Here is a 16,479-nt window from a genome sequence, read left to right as displayed (position 1 = left end):
TTAAGATGAGTGTTTTTTTAAAACATTTTCATTTTATTGAGCTTTTACTGTTTTAAACAATGGCAATAATGAAAGGTTTTGCCATTGATTGCGGTTTTCTTGAACTGAATATTTCTAAGAGTTTTTCATTTAGACTGGAGGCTAAACAGCGTCTCTGTCCAATGACTCTGTTACAACTAGGAAACCATAAAAGAGTAACTCCTTGCTTCCTTGCTGTCTTGGAGTGGAAGATCCTTGCTGCAGAGGCTTCTTTCCTACCTATGTAGAAGGCAATTACTGCACGGAGAATGCTACTGAAATATAAATAATGGATTGTTAGGAACTGTAGAACCATGTAGGTGGAGGACTAGAAAAACTGAACGTTTGCCAGGCTCTTTTATTATTTATCAAAGCTGGTGAAATCTAGTTGTCACAGCCCAAGATACTCAAAGTTCTCGATAAAACCATCCTTTTGTAATGTGTTTCTTTAACCAAAAAATACTGTTGCACTAATAATGGTCTTTCAAGGGTTGTGAGCTCTGGGAAGTTGGTTATGGGTTGTTTTTGTTGTTGTTGTTCTTTTTTAATGAATTTAACACACAGTTTTTTTGCTGATAACTTGGGAAACTATAAAGGTTAGTCACATGGAGCTCTGATACAACAGACAAAATATTTTTAATTTAAAACTCGTTTGTGTTTTTAATTAAACTACTAGGTTTTCCTCTGAGGGCCATAGAGCTAGTTTTCAAAATGGACTTGCATTGAGGCACATTTAAAAACCCAAGCCCCTGATACTTTTGGAAGCCAAAGTGCTTTTTTAATCTCGCTCTTAATGACCAGAAAGTTATCCGTATGCAATATTAGTAGAATATTTTTTATGTCAGTATCCCATAGAAGCACTTGCAGCAGTGGAGTTTTTTTACCTAGCTGCAATTAGGTTGTAATGCATCTATGATACATAGCGCGTTCACGCAGAGTGCGTGTGTATGCCAAACATAAATACAAGCGTACGGATAGCTTTTGGCCATAAAAGAATAATTGCAGGCGTGTTGCTACATGCCAGCGAAAAGAAAGAGAGCCCTGTAATAAAATCTCATTGAGGATGCAGAGAGTATGTTTCAGCATTAGGCATTCTCCTCATGTTTCACATAAATGCATCCTGCTCTCATGAGAGGATGAGCAGTGCATTTGCACCGGCTCATTCAAATTGAATGTTGGTAAAAGAAGAGTCTTGAGCAAACAGTGAACAGTCTGGCATTTTTTAAAGACAGGAGAAAGGTTAAGCTGCCTGCTGTTTAAACTGCTGCTTATTGGATGTTTGTTTGCTGACCGTGTGTATCGAAGGTGTTCTTGAAAATCATTGACAAGATTTCGGATGGCTGCATAGCACAGGTCTGGATTAAATTAAACTAAGGCTGTTTTTACAACAAAGTTTAGATCCTCGTAAGTGACTTAGTATCTTGTTTTTATATCTGAGGATAGATATAGATAGACTGTATTTTGCTGGGAGAGAAAAGAGGATATGCTGTGCCTTCTCTGAATCTTTTCTCTCCCTCAGTTTTGACAGCGCTGCAGCTTTAACTTTGCTTAGAGCTATAGTAAATGAGTGACTTCACTAAATACAATGTTTACTAACCAGAGAATTCGGTAAAAATGATTAAAACCAGGCTTCACTATTAATGTTATGTTTCCACTATTTTTATTTACTGTTTCAAAAATGATGCAGAGCTCATTGAACTTGAACATGACGATTTTCTCCACAATGCACTGAGTGGAAGACAGCCACTCATTCGGGTGAAGCACAACTTCATCTTGCAGTGCCATAGGCATGCTTTATAAGCATCACTACTTAATTATAGAAAGTAAAGGTAAGGCTATACATGCACACTAGATTTAATCTTGCACTGTTCTCTTGGTGAAGAGATTTCTAAGAACCAAGGAATTGTTACGTTATTCTAAATTATTCACCTTTTTAACTCCCCCCACCCACAACAGGCACACACATGACCGCCACCTGTATGTATAGCTGAATATCAGAAATACCTTTGTCATTTCAGCAGGACTTCTGTTTAGCACTGTCTTGAACATTCAGGAGGATCTTGTGCTCTGGATGCTCCTGGAGGTGTCCCCCTACTCTGTTTCTGCTCTCGATCTTTCTCTAATTCTTTCTTTTGAAGGTACACAGTCTTTACAGGGCTCTAACACTGATTTATTATTTTTATTATGTTTTTAATTTACTTTTCCCTGTCTTTCCCAGAGAGAGGATAAAGTGTCTTGTAAGACAAGTGCTGTATTAAAACTTCGTGTTCCTGGGTGTGAACTCTTGCTTGTCTAGTGAAAGTAGTCTGCAATGTGTGCTTGAGGGAGCTGTCGCTCTGAGAAGATGTTGAAAATAAGAGTGTGTTACTTATAAATCTGTGTGTGTCTCGCTGTATAATAGTTCACTTATGTATATAAGTATGTACTATAGACATGATGTCTCAAGTTGGTTTTGATTTCTGTCTATGCAAAAAAGGCACATGTAGTAGCCATCTTCGGGTAGCTTAGACATACTTCCATAGGCATTCTGCGTCAGGGATTCGTGTGGGAATCATACAAACTCAATGCAGCTAATCTCGGGGTTGGCTGGCTCCATTTGGATGATTCACTGTGGAGGTGTAAGCGGTAGCACGTCTGTACATGCTTCCTTGGGCAACTGGGATGCATCAGTGGTGCCAGCTGAACAGCAGAAATCAAGTGGTCCTGCAGTCACTACTGGTAGAAAACTTGGCACCAGCACAGAAACTGGAAGCCTGTATAGCATGTCAGTGCTGGAATGTGTGAATGTGTTGGTTAGTTGTTTTTTTTTTTTCCCTCCTTTTTTTTGTTATTGTTGTTTTTGTTTATGTTCTTTGTAATAGAGACAGCACTGGGCTGTGTGTGCATACGCTGTATGGGCCTCAGTGACTGTGGAAATCAGAGTAAGTCTGGAATCACCATACTGAAAAACCTGCTCCAGACCTTAATAAACACTGTCTGTGAGCTTCCCAGATACCTGTTCAATAAGTTTCCAGAAGGTGTGGTTGGACCATGCGATGAGATGGAAGCAATGTGTGAGCAGTGCACAGCTAATGCAGTCCCATGGAGATATGTTGCCGTGCCCTCCCCTACCATCTCTCTTGCAGTGCCTCATTGTGGAAAACCTAGATGCCATGCTCAGCTTCCAAAGAAAAAGGCTGCTATGGAAAAAGGAATGACAGGGAGCCTACCACCTTATTATAGGCCAAGCTTTTTGCTTCCATAATTGTCAAATGCCATGGATTTGACTGTATTTATTGCATGGTACAGTGGAGAATGAGAGGCAACTCTGTAATGTGCCAGCGTTTGGCAAAATGTGATGCAAGTGGAGACTTGCACCACTTCCAGTATGGGTTGAAAGGCTGAAGGATGCTACAGGCCAGACAACACTCTTTCTACCCAATACACACTCATTTTTTGATTGCATTCCATTTTATCATGTTCGTTTTGGGTCAATTTGGGGCGTGTTTTTTTTCCTTTTTCCTTTTTTTTAATCAACCCATTTTTGAAAACTTGGAGTAGAATCACAGTATTATCTTAAACATTAATTAACTTCTAGTAGCAGAAGATAGATTCTTGCTTTTCTGAAGTCTGATGATTAATGCTTCTGTTTACTTCTGCGCAATATGTTGTTTGTCATGTCATGAGAATACTTACGAAGTCCCATTCCTTTTCTAAAATGAGTGTTCTTGGTTTTACGCAGGCAAACGTTTCCTTTTTGTTTGCAGGACTGTCTTAGTTCCTTGTAGAGAATCCAAATGGAGAATGGAGTTTCAAAATGGAATTAATGTTAAAACAATATTTAACAATTAAATCTTAACATCAAGTTTCAGTAAGTCAGAGTTATGCCTTTCTTCTGACCACATGTAAGAAAGCTGACAGCCCATTTTTATAAATGTAAGCAGTGTGCTCTCAATAGCATTAGTTGGATTGTTCTGATAAGCTAGGAGGTCTCCAGTTCTGAAATAATAGAAAAATAACTGGTCAGTCAGCAGCTCTGCATGCCCATCCTTCATTTTAGAACTTTTTTAGCATTTACATTCTAGGAGAGTTGTTATCCAGTTTTTGATCAATATTTACAGTATTCTATTTCTCAGATATATAGAATATCTCTGGTATATATATACACCCACGTGAGTGGGTGTAGCTTTTTGGTAGTTGGTAGAGAAATGCCAAAGGGGGCTGTGTAGGGAACTACACCCCTGTAGTGCCAGCATGGCAGTAGAAGAGCTAGTAATTTATAGGGGAAGATACTTCTGAGCTGTCCCAGGGAAGACCTAAACTGATGCTTTAGAACAGATGGAAAGAAAATCAGAAGTAACATTGTTTAGGGAAGAGTTTGTCATCTTTTTTCAAATGTAACATCACTGCTGATGTCCATGAAGCTGTCTGTTCATGGTAGCGTGCTTTCACAGCAAGTTTCTATGATTGTGTTTATACACTTAGCATTGTAAATGCAACTACCATGTCTGCTTCTGATGTAAGACCGCTGAATGCGAAGACAGACTCTGAACAAAAGAATGCTATAATGCTAAATTTAGTAGGCAGCTTACTCATCTTGCAGATGAAAAAAAATCTTGTCTTATTGAGATGTTGAGGATAGCTAGTAATTCAGAGGGCTGCAGAAGCCCTAGTTCAAGTGAAAATATAAATATTTCCAAAGAAAAGGTAATTTACAGAATATTCTTAATGTAGACTATTTTCCCAGCTGCAGTTTAGTTCAAGGAGGGAAATATTCCAAACTGAGGGTGTGCACTAGATGTGGTACTTGAAAATTCTTCAGTTCAAACTTCACTAATTTTGTAAAGTTTCAGTCATTTCTCCACCAATCTGGCAGAGAAGTGGAGGTCTCAAAGATACACTTGCAGGTTTCATGAAAATCTACAGCTCAAAGTTGTGCTCATGCTCTGAGAAAAGTGCTCAGCCCTGGTTACTGGCTGCTTGGCTGGGAGGTAGCCACAAGCCAACTGCTGCCTTTTGCCCAGCTCATCTCAGGGATTGTCCTCTCTTTGTGGGAGGAGAGATTTCTTTAAGGAGAGGGAGGTGGCTCCATGCCTGTGAATGGATGGTTGCTTCTGTGGAAGAGCTTCAGTGTTTAGAGAAGAGACTTTCATTTCAGATCCCAAAAAACAATTTCAGATTTCTGTTTCTTTTAGATTTAGAGTGGTTTATTACTCTGTGAAGAATAGACAAGGTCCTTGAATTGATGCAGTCGTGCTAGGCTACTAAATTATTTATTTGGTTGAGTATATGCAATAGACTTCATCAGTCAAACTTTATTGAAGAGGACTCTGCAGCTGTTGGAAAATGCTGTGAATGAAATTAAAGGGTAATTATAACTCAATATTTTTCTACATAGAATTTCTAATAAATTGAAAACTTATTTGCCAATGAAAACAGTTCATTGAAGGTCACGCTTTATGTATTGAAAGGGTAAGGCTATAAGTGTAGTAGAATAGCAACATCAGAGTGCAGCTCTTTCCGAAGACCAGGTTGTCTTGCATCAAATTGTTGTTGGTCTTTGAAAATCCTTCTGCGGTCATGCTTATTGTCAGTTTTATGGACTTTTTTCCACTCAACATTTATAATGCTGAAAATGTAAATGTCAGTTCCGTATTAAGGATTAGCTTTGGGCTTGGAGAAAAAACAAACATAAAGTTAATTGAAAGGTCATAAATAAATCAGTGCTTTTGTTGTGTGTATTTGTACACAGCCTTCTCAAATTTGTTTGTGGAGAAAAGAATCTTTCATTTCTGTAGAAAATCTGGATAAACTTCTGAAGCTTGTTGACCATCTGAGCTGATACTGAGCTGTAGCCTATAGGATTCTCCAGCTGTCAATTACTTGAGAAAACTGTTGCACAATTTCAGGAGCTGAGTGGATTGCTTCAGAAGCAAAAAATAATCACTGGGTGAGAGATGGCATATTCAGTGCTAAGTGAAAATTAATTTCTAACAATTTTAGCACTTCATTTCAAATATGTAATAGAAGAAGGGAAAAAAAAGAAAATGATGTTTATTTCAAAAGAGACAGCATTTCATGAAAAGTTTGTGGCTGTTCATGGTGTCAGATCTCGGAACAAGTTGAATTTCTCAGTTTCAGTGAGGCTATATAATGTAAAATGCTGGCCCTGTGAAAAGAGGAGTTCGCTCAGGCCAGGAGTTGTGTTTTAAAGTAGTATTTTTTTCTGCATTTTTGTTTGTTTTGTTTAAAACAAACAAACTCCAAGTCCCATATATATTAAAAGGAAAAGTTACTGAATGTTGCAAGAGCTGTAACTTGAACTATGTGTCAAAAGCTTTAGGATAGTTGACAACATTGTAAATCCAGTGTGGCTGCACTTAAATATTTCCAGAGAAATGAGCAAGGATGTGCCATAGATATACTGAAATATATAGATAGATATACTATAGATATACTGATAGATATACTGAAATGCATTCAGGCGTGATTATTTTTATTGTCCGTTCTTGTAAAGAGACAATCGTTAAGATCTGGCAAACCTTCCCACGCAGGCAGAAAAGTTGTACCAGCGTGAATGCCTCTAACCCACATATAGGTATGTCTGTCCAGTGGAAAGTTTTGAATGAGCACAGGCTGTACTATGCAAATCTCAGCAGGAACAGTTTTATACCCTTTCTGCAGAAAAGAAAGGTCTGTGGGAATGCCCCGTGTTCAAACAGTTGCTGTTCAGACCCATCAAAACTCAAAGATCTATAGTAGCAGCCTGTAACATACTTATAAGCCCTAGTGTCCTAAATACTGTTGTGTGTTTGGACGAAGATCTAAATACAAAAATGAGCCAAGTGATGATTTTTAAACCACAAAGTATATATGCTGTGTTTCCAGACGTAATAAGCAAAAACAAAACCATTATCTTAACATTCAAAGGGACTTTCTTTTTTTTTTTTTCTTCAGAATTGTAGGAGAAAAGATTAAAAGAAACCACAGCATTTGTAGATGTGAATTGCAGAAATATTTCCGTTTTCACACAATGTGATCATGCAAATGAATATAAGCTTATGAGCACAATAATTGATGCATGTCTGTTGCTTTAGGGAAAAAAAAAAAAAAAAGGTTTTCAAGAGAAGTTTTTACAATATACATGCCATTAAATATCCGCAATTCTTCAAGCACTTATTACAGTTAAGTTGTTTCAGCAATGGTAAAGAAGTGGTTCTGGCTGCTTGAGCCTCGTGTGACCATGGTGCAAAACCCGGCTCCACAAGACAGTGGGATGCAGCCTTTCTGGCTCGAAACCCGAAGAACTGTGAGCATTGCTGAAGCAGAGAACCCCTTCTGGATGGGGCAATGAGGACTGTCAGTCCCACCATGGACCTGAGTCATGGTGTAGGTTCACAAAAGTAATCTTACGTAACCTCCTTCAGTCCCCTGGGTAGAGAGACCTGAACTGTGCTTGAGTTATTTGTGGTCATTGGAGTATCTTGTTGGAATTAAGTGATTTGGTGCCATGTAGAGCAGATATTTCAAATTTCATAAAGATGCAGGCATTGCAGGGGTACAGGGGGAGTGTATTTGGTTCATATGAAAGGGCTTTGCTGAGCAAAACCACGCTAAATGGATGTGGGGTGAAGGCATTTTAGATTTTCCAATGTATTTTCTATATGCTATACTCTGGCTATGACGTAAAAATTTAACGTGAGATCAAGGAGTGAAAATTTTACATATTTTGATATCAGCCTTGTCAGGGTTTCTCAGGGCTTTTTTATACACTGTTTCCAGATACGGTCTCTTTCACAGATTAATATTAGTTTAGTGGTGTGTGGAAATCTAGTAAGTGTCATCTTGCTGCTGTTTTAATAAAGGTTTTATATATATATATATATATATATACACACACACTTTTTTTTTTTCCTAAGAGGACATTGTTTTCATCAGCTTGTTTTCTGTTTTCTTATTCCTCTGTCTTGATAAGTATGAAAATAAAACTGAGCAGGTGCCGTGTTGAGAAAACAAATGTTGAGCAGCACTCCATTTTAAATTAAAGTGGTGCCGTGCTCATGTGTCATTATTGATACTCCATTGGCCCTTGCACAGAACATATATCAACGTTCCAGACAGCGACCCATTTTTCTGGGGTCCTAGAAAACAGTAATAGGGATTATACGAAAATGAAGAAGTGGAAACTGGCTTTTCTTGGTCATTTCACCATGTCTTTTATAATTAGGTACTGATTATACCAAAGAAATAACCATTCTGCGAGGTTAAATTTACGAAAACTTCAAGATATTTTCTTTTTGCCCCAAATCTAATTTAAAAAGTTATTCGAGCAAGTCTTCAAAACTAGTAGTAGTTAATACAAGGTTAAGGATGTCCGACTGAATGGTTCTTCTCATAAGTATTTCTTGCATCTGGGCATCCACTGTACATGGTGAAATGGTGGCTTATTGCCTCGTTCACAGGATGGGCTGAAGCCATGGTGGTGGCCTTGCTGTAAAACCAACAGCCAGCCTGTCTGTTCAGCTCTGCTTTTCCACAGATTTCTAGACATACTAAATTGAAGTTGATGATGCTAATGGATCCAAGGAAAAGGGTGGGGGGACTTCATAGTGTATTAAAGCTAAGAGGTGATGGAGGTGGAAAATATAAAAGAAGAAACAAGGTAATTAATTGAAAGAAAGGTTCCTCTCCAAAGGCTGATGGTGTAACGACATGAAACCAGTTTGCATTCATAACTGAAAATTGGATATTGTATATGGATTGTGTTTTGTCTGTCTTCAGGTGCATTTCCACTTCAGATTGATAAAAAAGGCTCTAACTTACCATGAGGGTTCTTGTGGGGGAAAAAAGTCTTCTTCAGAAATGAACTAGTACCAAGGGATTTTTTTTTATTTACTTAAGTATTGTGCATATACATGTGCTCACACACAGACATCTTGGTGGTGGGATTGGGAATTATTTTGAGCTCTCTAAAGTTTTAAATACTTAATTGGTGAGCAAGACTCTTGGATGGAGCCAAGTTGCTTTTTTATATTGATTAGGTGTACCTTATAACTGTCTGGCAGAGTTAAAGTGCAGTTGTTGTTTACATCTCAGTGCTCGTATTTCACTTCTGTTCTGAGCCAAAGTGCTGAGCCGTAACAGATCTACAATGCAGAACATTTCTTTATAAAGATTGAGCACAGTAATTTTGCCAACCGGAATGGAGTTTATTTAACAAAGTGCTTGGGGGGAAAAAAAAAAATGCAGGCATCAACGTTTAATTCCCATCCCACTGCAGAGTGACATTTCCCAGCTAGGCAAAGCGGGCTTTCCAGCTCGCCACTTCAGGAGCTTGAAATTTACTGAGGATAAAGGTTGGGCATAGACATATTAAGCCGAACAGGCATCTGTTGTTGGGAATGACCAACAACAATTACAGTTCTCCATCTGTGAACCTGATGCATTATGTAGACTTTTAAAAGCTGTATTGACAAACGTGTAGTCAAGATAATTAGCCTCTGGAGGCCTCATTGAGAGACCTGGGAAAGCAGCTGTGTGGTGCTGCAAGGCCGTCCGGGTGTTTGCAGCAGCATGGAATTGAATTCCTGTGAAATAAAAGAAGACATGTAATTGAGTTTTGTACTGTTTCAAAAACTGTTTGCTGATGGCACTGTGAATTTCAGGTAGATTCTGCAGAGCGCGAGGGAGGCTGGACCTCCTGGTAGTTGTAGTGGCCATGCTTGCTGAGGCATCTATTCGTTAGCTGTGAGCCACTAATAATGTTTGGAAGCACGAGCAAAAGGGTGATTTTAGGTTGAGAGAGTTGAGTGGGAGTGAGGGAAAGAAGAAAGCATTCTTCTGTGTGCTCTTACATCTCCTGGGAAAGAACAGCATCAGATTGCAATGTGAAAACAAGGACATAGAGTGAAATATGGCAAAAATGGGCTTCGAGCTTTTAACAGGTCTGTTCTTCCATGTGCTGAATGTGGCATGGCTTGTGCATGTCCATCCATGCATGTGAGCGCCTCTTTAGGAAAGAACAAAGACACCCTGGCACTGGCTGGCCTGTTCTGGGGTTCCCATCTACTAGTTAAATCCAGAAAAAAGTCTCAAGAAAGTACGGGAGCAGAGCCTACTCTTCCATAGCTTTACCTCGGCCTTGCAACACTCCTTTTCTTTGTGATGTACTTTTTCATACTTTTTCTTCAAAAATGTATGACTTCAATGATATCTGTGATGGCTATGACTTCTTTCTGCTTCTATTATTAGGTATCCAAACCTGAAACAGGAAAACTGAAAGACTTGCAGAGAAAGTAGATAGCTGAGAGAGAGTTTGACCAGACAGCTTGTTTGAAATGTTTGGAAAGCGAACAGGAAGATAGTAAAGCTGATTCTAGAACTTTCCAGCTTGGTTTAGCTGTTTATCCCTGGTTTGTTTGTTTGTTCTTTAAACTTAGATAGAATTATTATTGTTTGTTGTAACTATTACTTAAGAATAAATATTCTAAAATATTTTTTGAGAGACAAAAAAAAGTATTTTTTGAGAGATGAGAGGCAAAAACTGAACAGTCCCACAGCAATTTCCAGGAAAACTTTAATTTGAATAATGATTGTAATATTGTAGTCTAGAACTTAGTCTGAATAGAGGCTGCACCTGAGTGCCAGGGATGACAAATAATTTTTAGCTCTGAACCAATTTTCAGTTTGGATTCATGCCTCTTACAAGAGGCACTCTTCTAAGTGCAGAACATGAGGGCTTGTGATAAAAATTTGAGTACAGGAGAGTTGCATACCTACTGTTTGGAAAGAAAAGTTGTCTCCCAAGAAAAGGGAGTTTCTTAGATTTAAAATGAATTGAAAATTAAAATTGAAGCATTGAAAGCATTGAATTTTAGTACTGAGTTTTGTTGGTTTTAGAAAAGTATTTTGATTTTCTCTTTGTATGCTTTGCACATTCGGACGAAAGAGGAGCTGCCTGCCTGTGAGTAGATGAGAAGCAGGTGTGGTTTGTTTTTTTTTTTTTTTTTTCCCCCCTTCTCCAATGAATGAAGTTGTGTCAAGAGCTCAGTAAGAAACTGGAAAACAAAATAGTTCTTTACTCATCTCTTTTGCTTCACTTTGGGAGCTATTTGTACAAGATGATACTGAGTAAACCATCTGTGTCTGCAGAAAGTATTTTAGGGCTCTTTTGTGTGGTTGGCCGTTTTATTCTAACATATAGTTAGTCCTCTGCAAAGTGACTGTCAAAAACCATGTTTTGAGTACGTCACTTGTGTTTGCATAGGCTCTGCAGCCCTCGCTTGTAAATAGAAGATGTAAACCATCATATATATATGCTTGCTTGCTTTTAATGTAAAAACTAAACTCTGACATTTCTCCCGAGGGTGTCTCCTTGCTTGCTAGCAGTTGCCAGGGTGGTCAGGATAAAAAGGGAGCCCAGGCTGGCATCAATGTGGTTTTCAGTAGTTAATGGAATAAATAGCTATGATGTGTTCCTGTGAATTGTATGACTGCAGAAAGATTTTAGGGCAATGTGCAGTGCTTCTTATTTGTTTTTTGTTTTGTTTTGTTTTTAAATTATGAAACAATTGGTACTGTTATTTACTTCCAGTAAGTGCTGTGAAAAATACTACTTGGAGGACAAGCAGTCTTTTTTTTTTCATTTTTTAAAATTGTTGCCTTTCTGGGTCTTCAGTTGTTTTTTTACATATTACAAGCAGCAACAGCAATATTCTCTCACTGATTCTGTTAAATATCTGCTCCTTTATTAAAACTAGATTAGGATTCATTACAAAGATAGTTGTTAGGTTTATCTGTCATGAAGTCAGTACTTTTCGAAACATGCTTATTGGAGTCAAGATCTTTTGGAAGGTGGTGACCCTAAATAAACAAATTAATTAATGAATAAATTAGCTCCTCACCTAAGTGCAGGCATATTTTCATGTGTAAGGGAAGGGCACTGCAGCATGCTCCCCACACCCCAGAGGGGCGGGCAGCATCCCCAGGCCAACTTTCTCCCTGCACTGCAGCTTGGTGGTGGCTCTGGGGAGACAAGTGGGGCAGGAAGTCCTCAACGTGATGCTTGGCACCATCATAGATGTATGTGCTGGGCTCCTGGAAGCATTAATGTCTAGCATTGGCGAGACCTGAAATACCAGCATTTACTGCCCTCTTTCCTCCCGTGACTGACTGGCTCTGTCCTACTTAATTTGCCATAGCAAACCTTACCCATTGCTACCCAAGTCATAGTATGTCTTGTTATAGAAAGTGTGTTAACTTCCAGCTGCAGCTGGGCTCTTCGGAGATGAGGCTATGATCTGCTTGTATAATGTTTGTACAGATACAAAGAGAAAGCAAAATTAGGTCATGCATTTCATTTCTTCCCCTTGGCAGAGCAGAACCCGGCAGTGAAGCGGCTGTCCTGGTTAGGGTCAAGTAGCATTCCCATGCATGGCAGGTCTGTATGTGTACCAGCCTGCCTTCCTGAATCTGGCAATTTTTCCTATAGCTACTGATGCCACACCAAAAATCTTCAGTGACCATTGCCTTTTCTTTTTAGAAACATATTAAAACAAAATCAAAAATTTTAAAACCAAATGTTGAAGGCATTGGTTGCAATAAAGTTTGAATAAAATGACGACTACTTACAATGTTTGCATTTTCTTTTGGGGAACAGTGGACTATCTGTCTGTCTCCTTAGCTAGCTGTGAACTATATGGCTATAAAAAAAGTATTAAAGGCATTAAAGATGTGTGTAATGCCCCCTGTACTGCAGCTGTTATGGGGTCAAGACCAGATCTTAGGGAATTTGAATATTTACTCTGAATCGTATCTATTCTTTTCAATAATGTCTCATTAGCTCCTGAGCAAAGTTTATTATTGTAATTAATCTGCTAGGTCTTGCAAGATAAGCATGTCAAATAACATGCTGGTTTAATGAAGGCAGCTAAGGTGTGGTCTTGCACAAAGCTGGTTTAAATATCTCATTTTTTAAAAAAGTTCTCCTTTGGCAACTTCCTAGCTTCTGGCTCTCCTTCTTCTGCTTCATCTCTGCCAAGAATGATATTGTTTTATAATATTGTAAAGGAGTGATAAGCATAGAAAGTGACTGCAATGTGCTGGACACTGGCGGTGGAATAACAAGCAGATTGCGGTGTTCCACTTGCTGCTTAAAGATGCTTCGCATCCTTTCCAGGTTGAGCTTTAAGTTTATCATTGGAGTTCTTTTTATGTTTTCGTGGCACGTCCTGAGTTTTCAAAAACTCATTCCAAGAGAGATATTGATATTCTTTAAATCTTTCCTCTCTTTAGGGAGAATTAAAAGCAACTTCTGTGTGAATTGTTTCTTGACTAGTCTAGCAAGAAGGAACTGGGTGTACCTTTTGTATTGTGTTACTGAAAAATGTGAAAATACCATGTAGCAGCTGATCTTTCAGGAACTGTTGAGGATGGTTAGGACCTTATAAAGATGCTTTTTGCTTAGAGGTTTGTGAACGTTCCTTCTTGAATTATGGAAAGCAAGGACACTGTCAGTGGCACTTAGTTCAGAGGGGTTTGCAAGTGTGCAGTGTCACAGCATAGGCTGATGCAGGTCTGTCTATGATTGAGCCTTGTCAGCCTTTTCAAAATACACAGTATGGCTAAATGAAGAAACTCTAAACCATCAAGTCAACAGAGCTTCTTTTGTAGGAATGTGTATTACGGTTCTTTCTTACTGCCATCAATCCTCATGATGCTGTCATGTAAATCAGCGGCTGAGTGATCTTTTTCATTTATATCACTTGTGGCAATTCATTAGCTGTGGCTTAACCAAAGGGTTTTTACTTCTGGCTTTGCAGTCCTTTAATATGCTTCTTTCTGGGACTGACCCACGACTCTGTATCTGTCTCTCAGGTCCAGCTTGAAGGTTGAAGGTGTCTTTTCCTACAGAGTATGAATACCCTGGAACTTCACCCAGTTTGTCTGGGGACTTAAACCAGAGATTTTCTGGCATGTCCTGTGACCCTGGACTTCTAGATATACTCTGTCTCTCTTGTTAGCTAGTAAGTGTATCACATAATTTGAAAAGCACGCTGTAATGCACTGCAGCACGGTCATCCCACTAGGAAGGGCTGCCAAGCTTCTGCATGGAGTCTCCATTTAAGATGCTCACCCACAGGCTCCGTCACAAACAGTTTCTCTTAATTTAATTTATGTATTTACCTGTATTGTATAACTTAATGGAATACATAGTCGCTACATTATTAAAAGCTTCCTTATCTTCCAGTTAGCAGCCAAGCTGTCTCGTAACAGTGGACTTGCACATGGCACTGTTGCCTACGTATCATCCAGGTAAATGAAATATATTTACAAATCTAGCTCACAGCTAGATTCAGAGAGCAAGAAATGAGTGATGGATTTCAGCAGGGAGGTGTAGGAGTGTGTGCCTGGAAATTTAAGTGAGGAGTCACCTGAAGCGGTGGGTAAGAAGGGCCGTCAGTAATGCTAATGTGCAGAAAGACCTTCAGAGACCATTCTCCCTACACTTCCAACAGTCAAGGGAGAGAAAATGGCTCTTCCAAAAGGCACTTCACTGCCAAAGCCAAATAGCAGCTGCTGCATCCCGCTCCTTGGAAGAGACTCTCTGTCAGAGATAGATGAAGCTGAAAGGGACAAGCATCACTAAAGCAAAGGTTGCTTTTCCGAATACTTCTCACAGGCTCTCTGAGGGCAGCATTCAAGTGAAATATGTAAGAAGCACTTAGGATTTCTAAGAGACGGTGAGAGCCATCTGCTCTCTCAGGGTTTGCTTGGATCTCAGGAAAGGGAAGAAGCAGTGCAGTGGAGATGTGCATATAGAAGATTGAGTGAGGGGAAAAAACAGAAAAAAAATGTATATTTTTTTTAAAGACTGGCTATCTTGTCTCCATATTGTAAATGCATATAAAAGAGAGTGTTAAAAGCATCACTGAAAATCTGATTTGTTAAATAAAAATCTTTGCTCTATAGAGTTCAAAATTTGTTTGTTTTAAGGGCACAAGCAGAGGGAGGGAAGAGGAGATGAGTCCTGGAGACGCATGCTTTAGAAGCAGGATTGCAGTACGGGCATCTTTGCACGTCAGGCTTCTGAAAAAGCACCTTGGTTGAGGTGAATTGTCATCTTCTTAGGTAGAGTTTCCAGAGTTTTCTGACAGAGACTGAATCACTTCAAACTCAACTATGTTCATGTTTCCCATGCAGATGGACTCATCAGCAGTAAGTGTAATTGGGTAATGTTTACATTTAAATTGATTTGATTTTTAGTTTCAAAGGGTTGCAAAACCAACCATAATAAAGAAGTTTATTTAATAAGGATTATAACGTCTTGGATTTAATAAGGATATAACAACTCTGTGGTCCGTTCTTTAGTGATAACCCAGATCTTGTAAAAATAAATACATAAATAATTTTTGAAGCATTTATTTTTTAATTTATATTTTTATTTTAGATGTATGGCTTCGTCTTCAGTTGCAGAGCTGCTAGCACAGTCTTGGAATTGTTGTATTCCTGGCCATTATGGTTGGTCAGATGGTAGATCAAAATCTGAGATGCAAATGACTTGTATCCAATTGTCTGCTTTTTCCTGAAAGATGGGAATGGCTGCTCAGGCACTGAACCTTCTCCCCTCAAAGCCAAACTCAGATCCCTGGCCATGGTTGGATGGGGATTTGGCCGATGCTTAGGTAGGTTAGGTTGGGGAGCAGGCCTGGTTTCCTGCTGGGGGAACAGGCTGTGGCGCCGGGGGAACAGGCAGGGTGTTCACGTTGGGATGTGCATCCTGCGCTGCTGAAATTGTGAACATCTGGACTCAAAAGGAAAACAAACAAACAAACAAAACTAATGTGGAGGAAAAAAGTCCCAAGAAGAATCCTTTTAATGAGAAAAGGTGATCGTAGTGTCACATTGCGGATACCCCCGTACCTCTTGTTCTTTCAGCCTTCCTAGAGATTTCATTTCCTGCATCGTGTGGTATGCCTGGGGCTCATGGCTGTGTGTTGTTGAAATTGAAGACAAGGTTTCTGTAAGATGTCTCTTCCTACCATGGAGGTGCTTTCTCTAAGCATTTGTTCTCTATGACATCTGGCTTGTCCTTCCGACACCAACCTCTGCCAGCCGGTGGTTTGACTAGGGAGGTATTCAGAGGTGAGGCTACTACAGTGTGGGGTGTGACCGAGGTGGACCTGAATGTCTCCTGGACAAGAAACCAACTGGAGATGGTCTTTGATGCAAGAATTTTTTATGTTTCTTCACAGCTGAGGCAGTTACTGGAAAAACTTCTCACATCTCTCACCACAAGGTGTATGTGTGGGGAAGAGATATAGTTAGAGGAATTTATGCTCTTCATCATTCCAGTTTAGGAAGATATTAATTTTCCCCAGCCTCCAGGAACTTCACAATAGTAGTACAATTTCAGCACTTCAGGTGTCCTTTTACTTCCACGACATGCCTCACAGTGTCAGATTTATGACCTGGTATTTCCAA

General features: G+C 39.3%; 1 protein-coding gene across 3 annotated transcripts in view; it reads left to right on the top strand.

Annotated features, from left to right (window-relative positions):
- Nucleotides 1-16,479, top strand: part of FRMPD4 (FERM and PDZ domain containing 4) — a 314,212-nt gene that overhangs the window by 110,805 nt on the left and 186,928 nt on the right. The window contains exon 1 of one of the 3 annotated variants that reach the window (XM_080554743.1): nt 289-1,371. The exons of the other annotated variants lie outside the window; for them this stretch is intronic. The gene's annotated coding sequence lies outside the window, so the exon portion shown is untranslated. Of the gene's footprint in view, nt 1-288; nt 1,372-16,479 lie in introns of those variants that run through there. 3 annotated transcript variants of the gene reach the window in all.

Source organism: Anser brachyrhynchus, assembly GCF_964034855.1.
Source record: "Anser brachyrhynchus genome assembly, chromosome: 1".
Lineage (NCBI taxonomy): Eukaryota > Metazoa > Chordata > Aves > Anseriformes > Anatidae > Anser > Anser brachyrhynchus.
Note: the sequence above shows the minus strand (reverse complement) of the source record. Positions and strands in the feature narration are given on the sequence as shown.